At 40.1% G+C, this 19,232-nt stretch overlaps 2 long non-coding RNA genes across 2 annotated transcripts in view; both read left to right on the forward strand.

Moving 5' to 3' along the window:
- The window catches only part of LOC138360249 (uncharacterized), a 303,517-nt gene that overhangs the window by 96,915 nt on the left and 187,370 nt on the right, over positions 1-19,232 (forward strand). The gene's annotated exons all lie outside the window — the stretch shown is intronic.
- LOC138360238 (uncharacterized) overlaps positions 18,909-19,232 on the forward strand; it is a 4,686-nt gene continuing 4,362 nt past the window's right edge. Inside the window, exon 1 of the long non-coding RNA XR_011226249.1 lies at positions 18,909-19,061. This is a non-coding gene — a long non-coding RNA (uncharacterized lncRNA). The remainder of the gene's footprint in view (positions 19,062-19,232) is intronic.

Here is a 19,232-nt window from a genome sequence, read left to right on the forward strand (position 1 = left end):
CATGCTACAAACGAGTGGAGAAATAGCAACATCGACGATAGTATCCGTACCCGCATTGAACAACACCTCGACATCCTCACAGACCAACATCACCTCAGCACTGAAACAAGGATTATCAAGAAACTAACAACATTATATGGAGGACCTATGGCAATTCCACGACCAAGAGATGGCTTCCTGAACCTTGCAGGAATTAACCTCACTGAGGACCAAGTCACTCTCCTAAATCTGGGCATAAACTGTCATGTTATGTCCAGACCGAGTGATATGGCCTGGAAAGTAGAGTTGGAAATTCTGTTGGACGACATATTCGACCTCGAGACACAAAAGAAGGTCACTACCAAAGATACCTTACAAGCAGAACTTATTGCAGAAGGAGGAAAGAATCGAGGCAACTACAGAAGCACCATACTGTCCCCCGAGCTTAAAGCGGCAGCTAAAAGCCTTCGTGAGAACAAGGAGATAGTTGTCAGGAGAGGTGACAAGTCGCCAATATATGTCATTCTTAAAAAAGACGAATATCTGGCGAAAATGAACATCATACTCTCTGACCAAACTAAGTTCCAAAGGGTAACGAAGGACACTACAGCCGAATTAAAAGCAAAGGTCAACAAACTGATCGAAACTGTGAACGCCAAGAAATCCGGACTCCACCTGCCAAAGAACATTGGGGAATATAAACCTGGATATGCGTATGGAAATGTCAAGACGCACAAGCCTGGAAACCCACTTCGGCCAATCATTAGCCAGATACCCACACCCACGTACAGACTGGCGAAGCGACTCAACGGCCTGCTGACTCCTTATGTTCCTTGCGCCTTCAGCCTGAAGTCTCCAAAGGAATTTGTTGACTTACTGCGGGGCACACGGGCCACAGGGATAAGAGCCTCGTTGGACGTAGAATCGCTGTTTACCAACGTATCTGTGGACGAGACAATCGGAATGATAGCCGACAGAGTGTATCATGATCCAGCCTGTACTCCTCTTGACATACCAGAAAATATTCTGAGGAAACTACTCCAAGCATGTACTAAAGAGGCACCCTTCTTGAGCCCGGATGGGCACATGTATAAGCAAGTAGATGGGGTCGCCATGGGTTCTCCCCTAGGTGTCCTGTTTGCAAACTTCTACATGGGTACCATCGAGCAAAAAGTCTTAGTCGACATGAACTTGAAACTGGCCATATACTGCAGGTATGTTGACGACATTTTTACACAGGTACCTGATGTCAGACATCTGCAGGAGCTGAAGGAGGCATTTGAGCAGAGTTCCGTGCTGCGTTTCACTTACGAGATGGAAAAGGATGGGAAGCTGCCCTTTCTAGATGTAACAGTCATGGAAAAGGGCGGAGGTTTCCACACTGCCGTCTACACAAAGGAAACAAACATAGGAATGTGCCTAAATGCCAACAGCGACTGCCCAGACAGGTACAAGAGGAGTGTTGTTAACGCATATGTCGACCGTGCTCTCAGCCACAGCTCAGAATGGAAGCAAGTCGACGAAGAACTCTGTAGGGTAAGGCAGGTCCTAGTCAATAACGGCTTCTCCAATGGTTTCGTCGAAGACATCATAAGAAGGAAAGTGAAAAGCCATGCAACCTCTGAAGAGACAACTAACACAACACCTATACCCCCTATTAGACTATTTTACAGGAACTTCTTTTCCACAGCTCATAAAACGGAGGAAAGGGTCCTGAAAGATATTGTTAATAGAAACGTTATCCCTACAGACAAAAATCAGAGGATACAACTGACGATTTACTATAAAACCAGAAAAACGGCCAGCCTACTCATGAGAAACTCTCCAGACACAAAACAGGACGCTTTAAAAGAGACTAACGTCGTCTATGCCTTCAAATGCCCACTTGGGGACTGTAAGCTCCAAAAAAAACAGTATATAGGCAAGACAACAACATCTCTTTCTAGGCGTTTAACGATGCATAAGCAACAGGGCTCCATTAAGGAACATATAATCTCTTCCCACAACCAAACCATCGCCAGAGAAATCCTAGTAAACAACACAGAAATCATCGATAGATACAGCGATAGCAGGCGGCTTGACGTTTGCGAGGCACTACACATCAAGAAGTCAACACCAGCAATCAACAGCCAATTATTGCACAACTATATTCTACCCACCTCAAGACTCCGCTCCAATATAGAAGCATCAAGAAATATGGACCAATAGGCTTTCTACAAACACTTCTATTCAATATCCATTGTTTCGTGTTCTGTCTTGTGTTGATGAAATTAATACCCTATTAATACTCTTGTTCTGTCTTGTGTTGATGAAATTAATACCCTATTAATACCACACTTTGTTCTGTCTTGTGTTAATGCCACATCACCCCTTCCACCTCACTCAAATGTAGATATAAAATCGGAGATACGTAAGTTCTATTCAGTTGTGTATTTGTGAACTAAAGTCTTTGAAAATGTAATAAGTTTTACGAAACGCGCCCGTCTCGCGTCAGACTAGAAATAAAAATGAATTTTGGAGAATTGATTTTTGATTTACCTCCAACAGTGAAGCGTAATGTACGAAAGATTGAGAAAATTCGTGTTAGAATTATTAATCTTACTTTTTCGGTCATATTTAATAATATATATATATATATATATATATATATATATATATATATATATATATATATATATATATATATATATATATATATATATATATATATATATATATATTATATATGACCGAAAAAGTAAGATTAATAATTCTAACACGAATTTTCTCTATGTTTCCTTTATTTCTTTTCACTGTTGATAGTAACTGAAAAATCAATTCTCCAAAATTCATTTTTATTTCTAGTCTGACGCGACACTTGAACGCGTTTCGTAAAACTTATTACATTTTCAGAGACTTTAGTTTACACACACACAACTATAACTGAACAGAGCTCAAACAGCTTCGATTTTATACCTGCATTTGGGTGAGGTGAATGTTACAACAGTTTTGGATGAGGTGAAAACAAACTTTAAACACAAGACAGAACACGAAACAATGGGTATAATATTTTGTAATAATAATAATAATATAATAATTTTTATTTTGGTAAGGTACATACATAAAGAGATTTTACAAAGTTTGTTGGCTTTATAGATAGAGCTAGTACATACAATGCCTAAAGCCACTATTATGCAAAGCGTTTCGGGCAGGAAAGTTAAGGGAAGAATGGAAGTAACTGCAAAGGGCCTATTGGCCCATATTTCTTGATGCTTCTATATTGGTGTGGAGTCTTGAAGTGGGTAGAATATAGTTGTGCATTAATTGGCTGTTGATTGCTGGTGTCGACTTCTTAATGTGTAGTGCCTCGCAGATATCAAGCCGCCTGCTATCGCTGTATCAATCGATGATTTTCGTGTTTTTTGTTAAGACTTCTCTGGTGATAGTCTGGTTGTGGGAAGAGATTATATGTTCCTTAATGGAGCCCTGTTGCTTATGCATCGTTAATCGCCTGGAAAGAGATGTTGTTGTCTTGCCTATATACTGAATTCTTTGAGGCTTACAGTCCCCAAGTGGGCATTTGAAGGCATAGACGACATTGGTCTCTTTTAAAGCGTTCTGCTTTGTGTCTGGAGAGTTTCTCATGAGTAGGTTGGCCATTTTCTTGGTTTTATAGTAGATCGTCAATTGTATCTTCTGATTTTTGTCTGTAGGGATAACGTTTCTATTAACAATATCTTTCAGGACCCTTTTCTCTGTTTTATGAGCTGTGGAAAAGAAGTTCCTGTAAAATAGTCCAATAGGGGGTACAGGTGTTGTGTTAGTTGTCTCTTCAGAGGTTGCATGGCATTTCACCTTCCTTCTTATGATGTCTTCAACGAAATCATTGGAGAAGCCGTTGTTGTCTAGGACCTGCCTTACCCTACAGAGTTCATCATCGACTTGCTTCCATCCTGAGCTGTGGCTGAGAGCACGGTCGACATAAGCGTTAACGACACTCCTCTTGTGCCTGTCTGGGCAGTCACTGTTGGCATTTAGGCACATTCCTATGTTTGTTTCCTTAGTGTAGACTGCAGTGTGGAAACCTCCGCTCCTTTCCATGACTGTTACATCTAGAAAGGGCAGCTTCCCATCCTTCTCCATCTCATAAGTGAAACGCAACACAGAATTCCGCTCAAATGCCTCCTTCAGCTCCTGCAGATGTTTGTCATCAGGTACCTGTGTAAAAATGTTGTCAACATACCTGCAGTATATGGCCGGTTTCAAGTTCATGTTGACTAAGACCTTTTGTTCGATGGTACCCATGTAGAAGTTCGCAAACAGGACACCTAGGGGAGAACCCATGGCGACCCCATCTACTTGCTTATACATGTGCCCATCCGGGCTCAAGAAGGGTGTCTCTTTAGTACAAGCTTGGAGTAGTTTCCTTGGAATGTTTTCTGGTATGTCAAGAGGAGTACAGGCCGGATCACGATACACTCTTTCCGCTATCATCCCAATTGTTTCATCCACAGGTACGTTGGTAAACAGTGATTCTACGTCCAACAAGGCTCTTATCCCTGTGGCCCGTGTTCTCCGCAGTAAGTCAACAAATTCCTTTGGAGACTTCAGGCTGAAGGTGCAAGGGACATAAGGAGTCAGCAAGCCGTTAAGTCGCTTCGCCAGTCTGTACGTGGGTGTTGGTATCTGGCTAATGATTGGCCGAAGTGGGTTTCCAGGCTTATGTGTCTTGACATTTTCCCATGTCATATATTGTATCCTATATATATTGTACCCAATATGTAACTCCTTTTTTGTAACAATGTTCAAATAAAACAAATATATATGTGTACATAGTAAAGAATGGGGGTGGCAGGAGAAGATAATATTATTGTTCAGTGAGAAACCACAAGGTCTCCTCTGAATACTTTTTATTTTCTTCTCTGAGGCTATGGGTCGCCACATTGGCACCAGAGGTGGTACCTCACAATATATATATATATATATATATATATATATATATATATATATATATATATATATATGAAACGCTGAACTGTAATGCCAATCCTGACCTTAAAAGCTTCATTGAAAGTTGTAACAGAACCCATGAGCACCACACCAGAAACAAATATATTTTTGATATTCCAAGAGTACGACTTAATCAAACTAGAAATGCTCTACAAATCAAGGGACCCAGAATGTGGAATGACCTTCCCAATCATGTTAAAGACTGTACCTCTCTCAACCAGTTTAAGATAAAACTGAGCACTACCTAATTAACTCCCTGTAACCTACCTTATCCCTATAATGTCAACCCATGTATGTTATTTTTAAACAATGCTGTTTGTCGACCAAATTTTATTTTTGCTGTTTTTCTGCCATGTTCCCCCTTTTTTATTTGTTTATTTTCTCAACATATTTTATGCTTTAATCTCAATTAGTATTAAGTTTAGTCTTTAGTGTTTTTCCTGCCCAAAACGCTTTGCGTAATAGTGGCTTTAGGCATTGTATGTACTAGCTCTATCTATAAATTCAGCAATATTTGTATCACCCCTTGTATGTATGTATGTGGGGGGGTTTCTTTTTTGCTATCACGACTGCAATGCGTACGTCGCCAATGAACATTTGACAAACGCTTCACAAAGCTGTCGGAATTTGCAGAATAGAAAATACGAGAGCAACCGTACAGGGCCTGGGAGCAAGGTCGAGTTAGAGTCCTTGAGGGTCTCTTCTCAGACTAGCCTCACCTGGTCCTGCTCCACGTTGATCGTTGGAATCTCCTCAATGATTTAACACTTTAAGGGACTCCTATGGTCCTCATCACATTTTTAGTTTAGTGAATATAGGCAACTCGGTGTTGAAGACACTTAGAGCTGAAGGCTTGAGTAAATGGTTGGCAGTATTCAGAAGTGGTTCAACAGAAACACCGCATAAAGCTTAACAGTAGTTTATTTACTAACTTGACCACTAATACACAGGGTGCTTGATTTACTTTAGATTGGCGTCAGCAAAGCTATGGTTGTATTAGCGAGACTCTTGACGTCTGGCTAAACGACTCGTATCCACTCGTGGACAAACACCTAACTTAACACAGTTGACAGCCAATCATTAACACGGCAACCTAACTGCCGGTATGCAAAGGGATCACAAGAGTTCCAACCGGATACTCGGTAATGATGATATGCAATATTCACAACTACACTGTCAATGGGACAGGCAATAACATGCACAATAATATTATCACACAATAACTAAATGTGTGGTGTATGTGAAGCTTGTTACGTACCTCTATAAGATACGTAATTAAATAAATTAATATGTACCTTTTATAATTGTGTGTAAATTACAAGTATGTATATTAATATACTTATATGTTCTATGTAAAATAATTTCATGTTACATTGTTGGCGTTAGGCCCAACGTATCGTGGGAATGATTGTTTTATTTCTTTGTGTATTCAGTTTCCCACGGGAACTAATGATTTATATGTGATCATATGTGGGTAACATAGGTGAATAATAATTGTGTGAACTGTATCTGGCAAATTGTCGTGGGATAGTTCGTTGCTGGGTTAGCATGCCATTAGTCCCCCTTTGTATGTGTATTTTAATTACTATGTAAAGCAATTGTTACCTTATTTTTGTATACCAATATGTATTGACCATTCATTACGTTAGTTTAAGATTACTCGTCACAATGTATTGCTCCATTGTAGAAATAATAAATATTGTAACTTTGGCAAATTGTTCGCGGGGCAAGGCGATGTTTTTGACTACCGCGTAATTGTAATTCAGTAGCTGATCCAGAACCAGAGAGTTAACATCTTGTGGAGTTAAGTTTTACATTATTGTTCTGTCATAACCATACATATAATAATATATTAATTTCCGGGAGAGACAGTGATATTTTTAATGTGATATATTTGTGAGAAATTAATCATCTGTTTGCTGTTGAGATTTATGTAATATATATATATATATATATATATATATATATAAGTTTTATATGTATTCTTTCAGTCCTAAAGGAAAGTTTTTAACAAAGTGCTCATTACTTATCAAGGGGTTATACTGGTGACCCGCTCTTGTGAACAGCAGTTTTTAGTAACCCTAGACCTGTTTTAAAGTTGGCTGTTGTAGGGTCACGAGCCGTAACGTACGATAGGTAACAAAGCTCACATTCACAGACTAGTGAAATGCAGTGATACCACACAGATAAACACGCATTCACCGTCGATTCACCTATAACCTGTGACAGGTATGAGAAGGTGAGAACTGTGGTTGATACCTCAGATCAACACAGACACAATAAAACAATGACAAGATCTTGTACTTACAGATAGGGTACCTTTCCTTACTCACTCACTCAGGCACATTTATACAAGCACTCGTAGGTGGCTTGATAGCTGGTTTCGCTCGTAGACACGGAGGGTACTTGCAGTAGGCCGGGCTGTATGCTTAACAGACAGACACACGCGCACACACTGGCACTGGCGATGAGCAAGATGGTGACGTCACATAGTAATGTGAGGGCGGCGGCGGGCGCTCGAGGCACAGAAGTACAGAGGTACTGGGGTACTGGGGTACACGCTCGGGACGAGTGGCGGCGGCTGTGGTACCATGCAGGTACACTTGTGGTAAAGTCACACACAGGTTACTTAGGCGGCGGCACTGCCTTAGTTCACTCTAAGTCACTCACAACGATCTTTGTCACCAGGTGTTACCTGATACCAGTCTGTTTCGCTCTGGAGATTTGTCACTTTAGGCTTCTGAATAATATATTCACACTCGTGATTCTGGGCGAGTGTGTCGTATAATCTTCAGACACTGAGTTAACTTGACGGTGAGGAATAGACAGTGTTCAGTCTATTGGCCGGTAGACAGAACAGAACACGTCCACTTTGCAAGAGATCCCTCACAAGAATGGTTTTGCAAGGGCTGCCGGGCACCCAGCACAAAAGAGTTACAATTTGACCAATAGCATTGCAGCAATTGAGCAGGAACCAATCATATTAGCTCGTTCGATGAGCAGTAGGAGAGGTGACGTCATGAACACGTCATAGCTGTTATTGTCCATCGCGCCGGTTCACCCCAGAGGGGAGACGCTGCTAGCGTCTCCCCTCTCCCACGCTCCACCACCGATGTACTCACTGACCCCTAGATGGCAAGTATGCTTAACTCCCTGTATCTACTTCCTGCCTGGACATTCGGCGGCCTCCGTATTATGAAAGTGTTCCTGGTTAAGTGGGCATTCTGGAGATACCCAACATGCCAGGTCACTATCCAGGGTTAAGTGAGATAGGACCTTGTGCACAAGATCGGTGCACTGTGCACAGCAATGAGCCATTCCAGTCAGCTGTGGGAGAATCTTGACAGACACTCTCTCACAATGTACTTTACCTGAATAAACATTTGATTTTTTTTTAATTTGAATTTATTCCCGTGAATGGTTGTCGTAGGGGCCCCAGAACACTGGTTTGCCCAAGGGGACATAATATTGTTAAGACGGCCATATTTCGGGCCCAACCCTTTTTGCCTTATACATTTATATATTTATTTATTTATTTATTTATTTATTTATTTATTTATTTATTTATTTATTTATTTATTTATTTACATACATGAAGGTACATTGGGTTTGTGAGGATACATAGCATGTATTTACATTCTTGTAAAACCACTAGTACGTGCAGCGTTTCGGGCAGGTCCTTAATCTAACAGAAAATTTTAAGTAGGTAAATACTAGCAAAATTTATAAAAATGATAAAAGGTACATTGCAAGAAAAAAATGAGATGAGAGAGATTGGTAGGTATAAAGCACATAGGTAGCTCAGATTGATTGCATTGACAGCTTGAATGGTAATTTAACAAAAATAATAGGCACAATACAGCATATTGCTAGCACATGTAAGAAGACAGCAATGATCACAGTGGTAAAGTTGTTTGGATTAAGTACATAAAGATTGGGAGATTGGGTAACACTAGGTACAGAGCAAATTTAAAGCACAATGTAGGAAACTATGAAGATGAAATTAGGTAATTTTTGTTTTTGTTTTTGAATGAGGCAAAAGTTTGACAGCTTTTCAATTCACTAGGGAGTGAGTTCCATATATTAGGTCCCTTTATTTGTATAGTGTTTACACAGATTAAGTTTAACTCTGGGGATATCAAAGAGACATATATTTCTGGTGTGGTAAAAATGGGTCCTATTACATCTGTCCAGGGAGAGTTTCAGAGCATGGTTTGCATTTAAGAACAGGGTTTTGTAAATGTAGTTGACACAAGAGAATGTGTGGAGTGAGTTAATGTTTAGCATGTTTAGGGATTTAAACAAGGGGGCTGAGTGTTGTCTGAAAGCAGAGTTTGTTATTATTCTGATAGCAGATTTCTGCTGGGTGATGATGGACTTGAGAGGGTTTGGACTTCCACTGCGTCATACAGGTACTCCATGTTTCCTCTCATGATCTCCTCTTCGCCAATCTTCTCTCTTCTCGGTTCCTCTTCTCCCATAGGTGCGTTGTCTCCGCACAGTGGCACTTGTCACCTGTACTCCATCCAGCATCTTCCCCTCTTCCACACTAGGCTTTTGCAATGGCTCAATGCCCCTCTGGTTAGGCTGGCGCCTACCCTGGGTGTACCTATTCCCTGCTTTCTTCGTATTGCCTTTCCTATACCATTCGCTCCTTCGTTCCCGACGAATATTTTCACTCCTCCATGAGATTCTCTTCCCTCCAGACGTCTTCTTCGGTTCGTGGTTGGGCTCATCCACCTCCCTGTGGCTCACCTCACCACGGTGGTTCATCTTGCACCTACCACTATTCATCTGGCCGGCATAGGGTGCACTGCGTCGTGGCTCCTCCTCTCTGCCCCTCTCTGCCGTTCGCTCATCCACTGAGCTTACTTTATTCACGTTTCTGTGTGGAGGGAGTGCGGTCTGCAGCCTCTTCACCGCCCCAGGCGTTTGTACAGCTGCTCCTCGCCACTCCTCCACACGAATCATCAGGCTTAGTCGGAGGTCCTCGTCGGGGTTTTCCACGACCTCCGACGACCTCTCTGCACTCTCGCCCTCGTTGTCGTCGTCTTCCCTGGCGAAGTCGGCTTCCTCACTACCATCTGGAACGACCGATACCTCACCTGGCAGGGTTGTACCGCTGCTTGCCACATAGGCACTCCTGGCCCAATCGGGTTGTATCCTGCCTCCTCCAAGGTCATTACCCAGCACCATCTGTACATGCTCTAGGGGTAACTTAGGGGCTACAGCTACTATAGCTTTCTCGACTCCGCAGTCGGCAATCAGCTGTACTTCGTGAAGTGGCAACCTGTATTCCTCCCCCACACTGCGTATCCTCACCACTCCCACAGGTGAATCATTAAATTCCTTGGGGAGAATACTCCTGGTTACCATACTTATGTCAGCACCCGTATCTCGAAGAACGGCAACCTCCCCTGGGTCTGACTTTCCAAACTTCATGTTGGCTCCGAAAACGAAGGGATGTTCACCCAACTTCATTTCCCAACCATTCACGTTGGGTCCACTATAATATGGGGTGTGAACAAACACTCTCTCCTCTTCCAACATTAGTCCTATATTCCTTTGGTGCTCCTCACACTCGAGGGCATAATGTCCTCTCACACCACAGTTGAAGCACCGGCTGCCTCCCCTGGGTGACCACTCGCCAGTCCCCCTGGCGGTACCACTTGCAGACGTTCCCTGGATTCTCCTTGGACTCCCTGTCGTCGTGTCCGGGACTGCAGCACTTGCTCCCGAGCTAGGTCCACTGCTCACAGCTTGCCCAGCAAACACAGAACGTTTGTGGACGTTTTTAAATGGTTCCACAAAGGTAATACTGTAACTTTTGACATAAATACGTATATCTGACATTCTTAAAACCAAAGGATATAACTAAAAACATATATTCTTATGACACAGTTTTTTAAGATTTATGTAAAAATTTAAAAATAATAGTAAATGCTATGGTATTATAATGTTTTCATGCTTTATATTTAAGAATAAATAATTTTCAGTCAACATTTAGTTTTTTTTGTTTACTTTCTGTAAAGCTATCCAATTTACGTTCTTATAACATAAATATAACATTTATATGACGTCAGTATAACGTTATTTACACGACATCATTACGTTATTATGATGTTATATTAACGTATAATTCCTGTATGAAAACCAGAATATATATTGAACTTTATGTTTTAAACATTGTAAAGTTATCATAAAACTTGGAATAAGACGGTAAGCATGCTTTACTTATGAAAATATACAAACAAATCAACAAAAACATTTTAACATAAAAAACATAAACATAACATAAGTTAATTGCATGCATGGGAGTTAACTGGAACTCTGTAATATTGCATACATGAACCTTAAGGTACAAACCCAGTGTATTTACTCATGCAGTTCTTTCCTAAATCTAAATTTTTCCAATTTTTACACTTTGTTTCGAGTTCTGTCTTGTGTTGCTACTTTTAATACCCCATTAATGTCCCCTTTGTTATGTCCATTCATCCCATTGTGCACCTCTACCATATGTCACTCCTAATTCTTTGCTTTTCTAGAGAATGTAATATAAGCTTTGACAATCTTTCTTCATATGACAGGTTAACAGGTAGAACAAAGATTACCATTTATATATGGATAACTATTATAAGTCGGTTTGAATGAGTGAATTGCAGCTTGAAGATAGGTATATACACGTGTGGTACTATCAGATTGCATCGTGGTGAGCCTAAAACCCTTCAGATCCAAGCAAAGGGTAAAATGCCAGCAGATACAATTGCGAACACATTGATACCAAAATGAAAGACATATGACGAGAATTGAGGTAACCAAAGTGAAAAGTGTGTTCACATTACATTGCACTAGAGTGCTCCCAGGTTACTTTCTCTCACTTTCTCTGTTTTGTGTGGATGGTCCGCCGTGCTTTCATCACGTCAGCGGGTGGAGCACGCTGCTGTTTTTGACATTTCATGCATAAATTCCAGTTGAAAATTCTATTGCGAACACATTGATACCAAAATGAAAGACCAAAGATGACAATTGAGGTGACCAGAATGAAAAGAGTGTATACATTTTATCGCTCTTGTGCGCTCCCTGGTAACACGCTCTCGCTTTCTCTGTTTGTTGCGGATGGTAAGCCGGGCTTTTGGAGTTTATATGCCTTTAGTCCTGTAGAGAATTCTATTGCGAACACATTGATGCTAAATTGAAAAACCTAGGATGAGAATTGAGGTAACAAAGTTGAAAAGGGTATACACTTTTCAGTATTATCACGCTCAGCTTTCTTTTTCTGGTACCCTTGGCCTACATTCATCTTGTCGGCGGGTGGAGCGCGCTGCTGTCTTTGACATTATATTCACATAGTTCTGTTGGGAATTCTATTGCGAACGCATTGATACCAAAATGAAAGACATAGGACGAGAATTAAGGTGACAAAGTTGAAAAGAGTATACACTTTTCAGTATTTCCGCACACTACCAGGGAATGTCCAAAAAAAAATGGAGAGAGTGGAGGGGTAACTTGCCCAAAACGCGAAATTGTTTGGGGAGATTAACTTTCGTTCAATACTATTATGCAAGTGGAGCGACACATCTATGGTTCATCCAATAAAATCAGCAGACTTCTAGATGTTACTACTGCTCGGCTTAGATATCAACTCGGTTACAAGTATTTCTGGGAATTCTCATTATCTGCCGATGTAGACCTGACCAAATGTTAACTGTCAACAAAATTATTCGCACACCCTCCGTCACTATGTGATAGTGAATTCAGAGACAATTTTATAACCAATGTACCAACGATGTGTCAATATTTCATTCAAAATTATCTGGTACCAGAAATTTTAGCCAAATATCCCCAGTTTGCTAACTGTAAGTAGTAACAAAGTGATTGTAACCTATCCACCGCTGCCCACTGGATGAGGGGCGGTGTGCAGGACAAACATATCAATTGTGACACTAGCTCTCCACATATGTCAGTTGCTTAATTTAGAAACTGTACTTGTGATCGATCTCGAACCCATTGTTGATGTGACGACTTATACTGAATTTTGTAACTAGCTCATCAAGATTGTAACTTGCTTAGCTAAATGAATTGTGGGGTTCAGTCCCTGAGCCCATTATGTGCCTCTGCAACCCTTTCCACTACCGCCCACAAGATGGGTATGGGGTGCATAATAAATGAACTAAACTAACTTTAAGGCATCCTGAAAGAAAGCTTGGAGGGCTTGAAAAATTGCAGAACGAAGCCGTGAGGATAATCCTTGGGTGCCCTCGTACCACAAAGATACTTAATATGAGAAAGGAACTTAATATTCCGAGCGTTGTTTATCGTGTTACTGAAAATAACTGTCAAATTGGTATAAAAATGCTTAGGCTAGCTCATCCTAACCCTTGCACAGAAGCCCTCCAGAATTTCTTTATTGAATGTTGAAAACAACCCTCAAGTTGACTATTTCTGTAACAGCATGCACTCCTGTATGCTAATCCCCACAATCACCAAGCCCACCCGAGTCACTCAAACATCTGCCACTACCCTGGATCACCTTTGGACTAATATAACAGCTCCCCTTACATCTGGGGTAATTTATGACAGAACAACTGACCACTATCCTACTTTCCTCATAGCAAACATTGACACATCACCACCAGAAACCAAAAAACTTTCATTCAGGCTACATAGTGAATCAGCTTTAGGCAATCTCTCTAATGCACTTCACAATATTAACTGGGAATCTGAATTTAATAATTCACAGGATATAAACTCATCAACTAACCTCTTTCTCTACAAAACTCTAAGCCTCTACAACACTCACTGTCCCCTCCTTACCAAACAAGTAACTGATAAAAGAAAAAATAACCCGTGGCTCACAAGTGGCATAATTAAATCAATCAACAAAAAACATGAATACGAAAAGAAATTTAGGAGTGGCCTAATTCCAATGGAATTGGTAAAAGGTACTCGTCAGTGCTTACCAGTATCATAAGAAAAGCAAAACTTTCATACTATGAGACTAGATTCAAAGAAGCAAAAGGCAACATGAAAAGCACATGGAATACCATCTCTAACATCCTGGGAACTAAACAACACTCCCACAACCAGATAACACTCTCTAAGGATGGCCTTACACTGTCATCTTACACTTACACTATTTGTAATGATCCTCATATTGTGCTTCAGTAATCCAATGTATAACCCTGAGATGTTTTCCTAATTGTACTTAGGATTCCTTGTTCATTATTGAGTATTGTTCTGATCTGCTTTTGTGTCGAAAATTCTTGCATCGTACCTGTAAACAATTTTTTGACAATTTTACTGTAATTATCCTACTTAAAATCATCTGTACTTGTAAAGTAAAGCTGTAATGTACCTGTTAAACACTTTTTATCAATTTTACATTTAATTATTTCTCTAAAACTCTGTTTAAGAATTTGCTCAAAGATTAGTTTAAGGACTTGCCCGAAACGCTATATATGCAAGCTAGTGGTTTTACAAGATTATAATTCTAACTTAAGCTCTATGTTGTCTCTTAACCCCCAATGTACGTTCTTGTATATATATAAATAAATAAAATAAATAAATAACGAGGGATCGAGGCATTAATGCGCAGTACGTGCTTCCCTCATCTGTGACGTCACAGCGCCATCTGACGACAGCATAAACACAGGCGTCCATTTTATGTTCCACCAAGATTAAAAAAAAAAATAATTTTGCCCCGAGGGGCGAGTTTATTGGGCAGCGCCCAATGTGTTCGCAATAGAATGTTCTACAAGAACATGTATAAAATAAGTGACACAGAGATTATTGATGTGTGTATTTGTGTGGGTGATTATAAATATGCATGTGTATGTATATATGTATACGTATATATATATATATATATATATATATATATATATATATATATATATATATATATATATATATATATATATATATATATATATATATATATATATATATATATATATATATATATATATATATATATATATATGTACATGTATGTATGAGAGTGTGTACATGTATATATAACATTAATAATTTTGTAACTAGCGTCAAAAATTGTTATTTGCTTAGCTAAACAAACTAGAGAGTTCAGTTCCTGAACCCATTATGTGCCTCTGTAATCCTTTACACCACCGCCCACGGGATGGGTATGGGGTGCATAATAAAGAAAGAAATTGAAATAATAAGGGTATGAAATGTATCAACATAAAACATTAATGTTAATGGCCATCAGGTAAAATCAGGTTATTATTTGTAAAGAATTTAAATGAGTTAAACTAAATACGAACTTAATATGTTTTGCTAACGCAAAAATATATTCCCGAGGTATTGTAATTGCAAATAAATATTTAATACAATTATTTGTATCATTTTTTTTATTTTAGATTTCCGTATTGCTTGATAATATATAATAGCGTTTAGATAATGCTAGCGCTGGACATTCTTTAGGCTCGTTGCATGTTGTGGTAGTCGCCGCCATTTTAAAACCGTGTCGAGAGGGACTGCTGCTGGCTTATCCACAAAATCCTGCTGCATCTTCAATAGTTAAGGTAACTGTTTTCTTTTATTTGCTCTTAGACATGTGTAGTATATTTATAAGCTTGTGGTGGTAGGCTGGATGGTGTGTTGATGGTGGTGTTGTGTTGATGGCCCTGAAGGTGTGTTGGTGGCCCTGGCTGGAGGTGTGTTGGTGGCCCTGGAGGTGTGTTGGTGGCCCTGGCTGGAGGTGTGTTGGTGGCCCTGGCTGGAGGTGTGTTGATGGCCCTGGCTGGAGGTGTGTTGGTGGCCCTGGCTGAAGGTGTGTTGGTGGCCCTGGCTGGAGGTGTGTTGGTGGCCCTGGAGGCGTGTTGATGGCCCTGGCTGGAGGTGTGTTGGTGGCCCTGGCTGGAGGTGTGTTGATGGCCCTGGCTGGAGGTGTGTTGGTGGCCCTGGCTGGAGGTGTGTTGGTGGCCCTGGCTGGAGGTGTGTTGGTGGCCCTGGCTGAAGGTGTGTTGGTGGCCCTGGCTGGAGGTGTGTTGGTGGCCCTGGCTGGAGGTGTGTTGGTGGCCCTGGCTGGAGGTGTGTTGGTGGCCCTGGCTGGAGGTGTGTTGGTGGCCCTGGCTGAAGGTGTGTTGGTGGCCCTGGCTGGAGGTGTGTTGGTGGCCCTGGCTGGAGGTGTGTTGGTGGCCCTGGAGGCGTGTTGATGGCCCTGGCTGGAGGTGTGTTGGTGGCCCTGGCTGGAGGTGTGTTGATGGCCCTGGCTGGAGGTGTGTTGGTGGCCCTGGCTGGAGGTGTGTTGGTGGCCCTGGCTGGAGGTGTGTTGGTGGCCCTGGCTGGAGGTGTGTTGGTGGCCCTGGCTGGAGGTGTGTTGGTGGCCCTGGCTGAAGGTGTGTTGGTGGCCCTGGCTGGAGGTGTGTTGGTGGCCCTGGCTGGAGGTGTGTTGGTGGCCCTGGCTGGAGGTGTGTTGGTGGCCCTGGCTGGAGGTGTGTTGATGGTGGTGTTGTGTTGATGGCCCTGGAGGCGTGTTGATGGCCCTGGAGGTGTGTTGGTGGCCCTAGCTGGAGGTGTGTTGATGGCCCTATATATACATATATATATATATATATATATATTATATTATGAATATCAGAGGTCCCAGGACAATTATTGTGCATGTGTAGTATGTATATTTATGTAGTATATTTGGCATATTTAATGGCATTTAGTTAATGCCACTTAGTGGCATGTCTCTGCACCGTTTCCAGTTTGTTGATATGCTTTCTAAGATATGGGCACACCATACAACTGCTGCATACTCCAACTTTGGTGTAACAAAAATTGTGAACAATTTCAAAATTTCTGTTGAAGAAATCCTGTTTCCTAGTTCTGCATCTGTTTTGGTATAACACCTCCGTTTTTACTAGGCCTGCAATTATGAATGCCTTTATAACCAGCTAAGTTGTAGAGTTGGGTATAGTCTTTACTTAGCCAAGTTTCTGTTAAAATGAGGGTCCGTCTAATTACCACAAGCTACCACAAGCTACACAAGCTTCACAAAGCTTCCTGGCAATACGTTAGTAATGAATAAATATAATAGGTTAGGTTGACCCAACTTAACCTAACCGACGCTTGGATCGTCGACTTGATTTGGCGTCACCAGCTCTTTATTTTCGTCTAATTTCTTTATAAAAAGATCCTTTTTCAGATTAAAATTATGTTTTTTCGTGTTGTACATTCAGCACCAACATTATAATGAGTAAATATATCATATTTATTCATTACTAACGTATTGCCAGGAAGCTGAGTGGGTAGGTCTCGATAAATTTCCTGGTATAATATTATTGTTTGCTATTCTCCATCTTAGACTAGGCAAGTTGAAGTCACCTAGGAAGATAATATGAGGTATCGAGTTCTCCATTTTGTTTATCTGTTCTGTGAATTCCTCGGCCGTTGCATCTGGCGGTTTGTATATTAGAATAATCACTAAATTTATTTTCTCTATTTTTAATCCCAATACCTCTACCACCTCATTTGTAATGTTAAGGAGCTCCGAGCATACAAGGTCTTCCATAGTATACAGACCCACTCCTCCATGTGACCTAATTTTCCTATCACAGTTGTGTACTTTTCGAGACTACATTTCAAATATTCCCTAACATACATGGCTTCTCCCCCCTCTTTGTGTAAAATAGTTTAAATCCATTTATGGGACATTCAGCAAATAGTTCTCTATTTTTTACATTCATCAATGTTTCGGTACGTGCAATAGTATGTATTGTTTCATTGCAGATAACAGCATTTAAATTTTTTTTGTTTCTTAGACTTAGACTCGTACTACCAAGTTGCTGTTGGCAATTGGATAATTTTTTTATGAAGTCATTTGTTATTTTTTCCCCTACTTTAGTAATTTATGCTTTTGATCTCAATTAGTTTTATATCCTAGCTTTTTAATTTTTTCCCCTTATATATTGCCATCTTATCTGTCTGCTTTACATGGCTTAAGCAGAGTCATGTCTGCTTAAGCCTTTGTTATTTTACTAATTTACCTGTTTTAATTATTATTTGTTTTCAAAGTTTAGTTTACCCCATTTTATTTGCTTTTTGCAGTACAATACTTTACTAATAATCTTGTAATAGTAATTGGTAATGTAGCACTTGGCCTTTCTCCTTCAGAATGTATGCACACATTATAGAAAGAAGAAGAGAATACCACACAAGATGGCAGCGTATGTCACGGGCCAAAAAGCGACGCCTAAAAGAACAGGTAAACCTCGAAGTCTTTCAGAGGTTGATAGATGGAAAGCGACTGAATACAGGCAACTCCTTCTCTACACCGGTAAGATTGTACTGAAGGGAATCTTACCCAAAGAATTGTATGACCATTTCCTGACTCTGAGTGTAGCCATTTCTATTCTTGTATCACCTAAATTGATTCAGTTAAATTACAGCCAATATGCACATGATCTTTTGCTGTACTTTGTGTTAAAGGCTCGTGAGCTGTATGGTAAGGATTTTTTAGTGTACAATGTACACTGCCTAACACACACATCCTCTGATGCCAAAGAGTTTGGTAGTTTGGACAGATGTTCAGCATTTCCATTTGAAAATTACCTGCAGCAGGTTAAGAATATGGTTCGATCAAGTAAAAACCCTCTTGTTCAAGGAGGATTTAAGGGATTTACTGGAGAACTTGGCAAAGGTATATTCACAATAGTCGTCTCTATTACTAATGACACTATTGCAGATGAAGGTATCTTTGTAAGATATTGCTATGCCACCTCCTTTTTTTATTAGGCCTGCAGTTGTGAATGGCTTTATTATCAGCCAAGTTGTAGCATACAACATAGCATATATATGTATATGGCATACATATATATATATATATATATATATATATATATATATATATATATATATATATATATATATATATATATATACAAAATTCGTCAGTGTACTACATTTTTGTTGTTGCTTTTAGGTGATGCTTTTAACCAGTGTACGTGGGTCTGATTGTACAACCATGGTTCGAAGAATAATGAAGATATGAACAAACGGCCTGTGGTCACTATACAGTCTGGAAGGGCAAAAGAAGAAATTGGCATTTCTACAAAAACAAGAACTATATAATGTTATTTTAAGTAAGTAACCAAAAAATTAAATAATTTTTTTAAAGTTTAAAATTCACTTAAAAATTTAAATTTTAAATTAAAAAATTTTAACCAAAAAACTTAATATTTTTCATATTTGGAACCATTCCATAATATTTCCCAAGCATAAATGATTATATTTCTATCACTTGCTCTTAAGAT

Source organism: Procambarus clarkii, unplaced genomic scaffold (assembly GCF_040958095.1).
Source record: "Procambarus clarkii isolate CNS0578487 unplaced genomic scaffold, FALCON_Pclarkii_2.0 HiC_scaffold_103, whole genome shotgun sequence".
In the NCBI taxonomy this organism is placed as follows: Eukaryota; Metazoa; Arthropoda; class Malacostraca; order Decapoda; family Cambaridae; genus Procambarus; species Procambarus clarkii.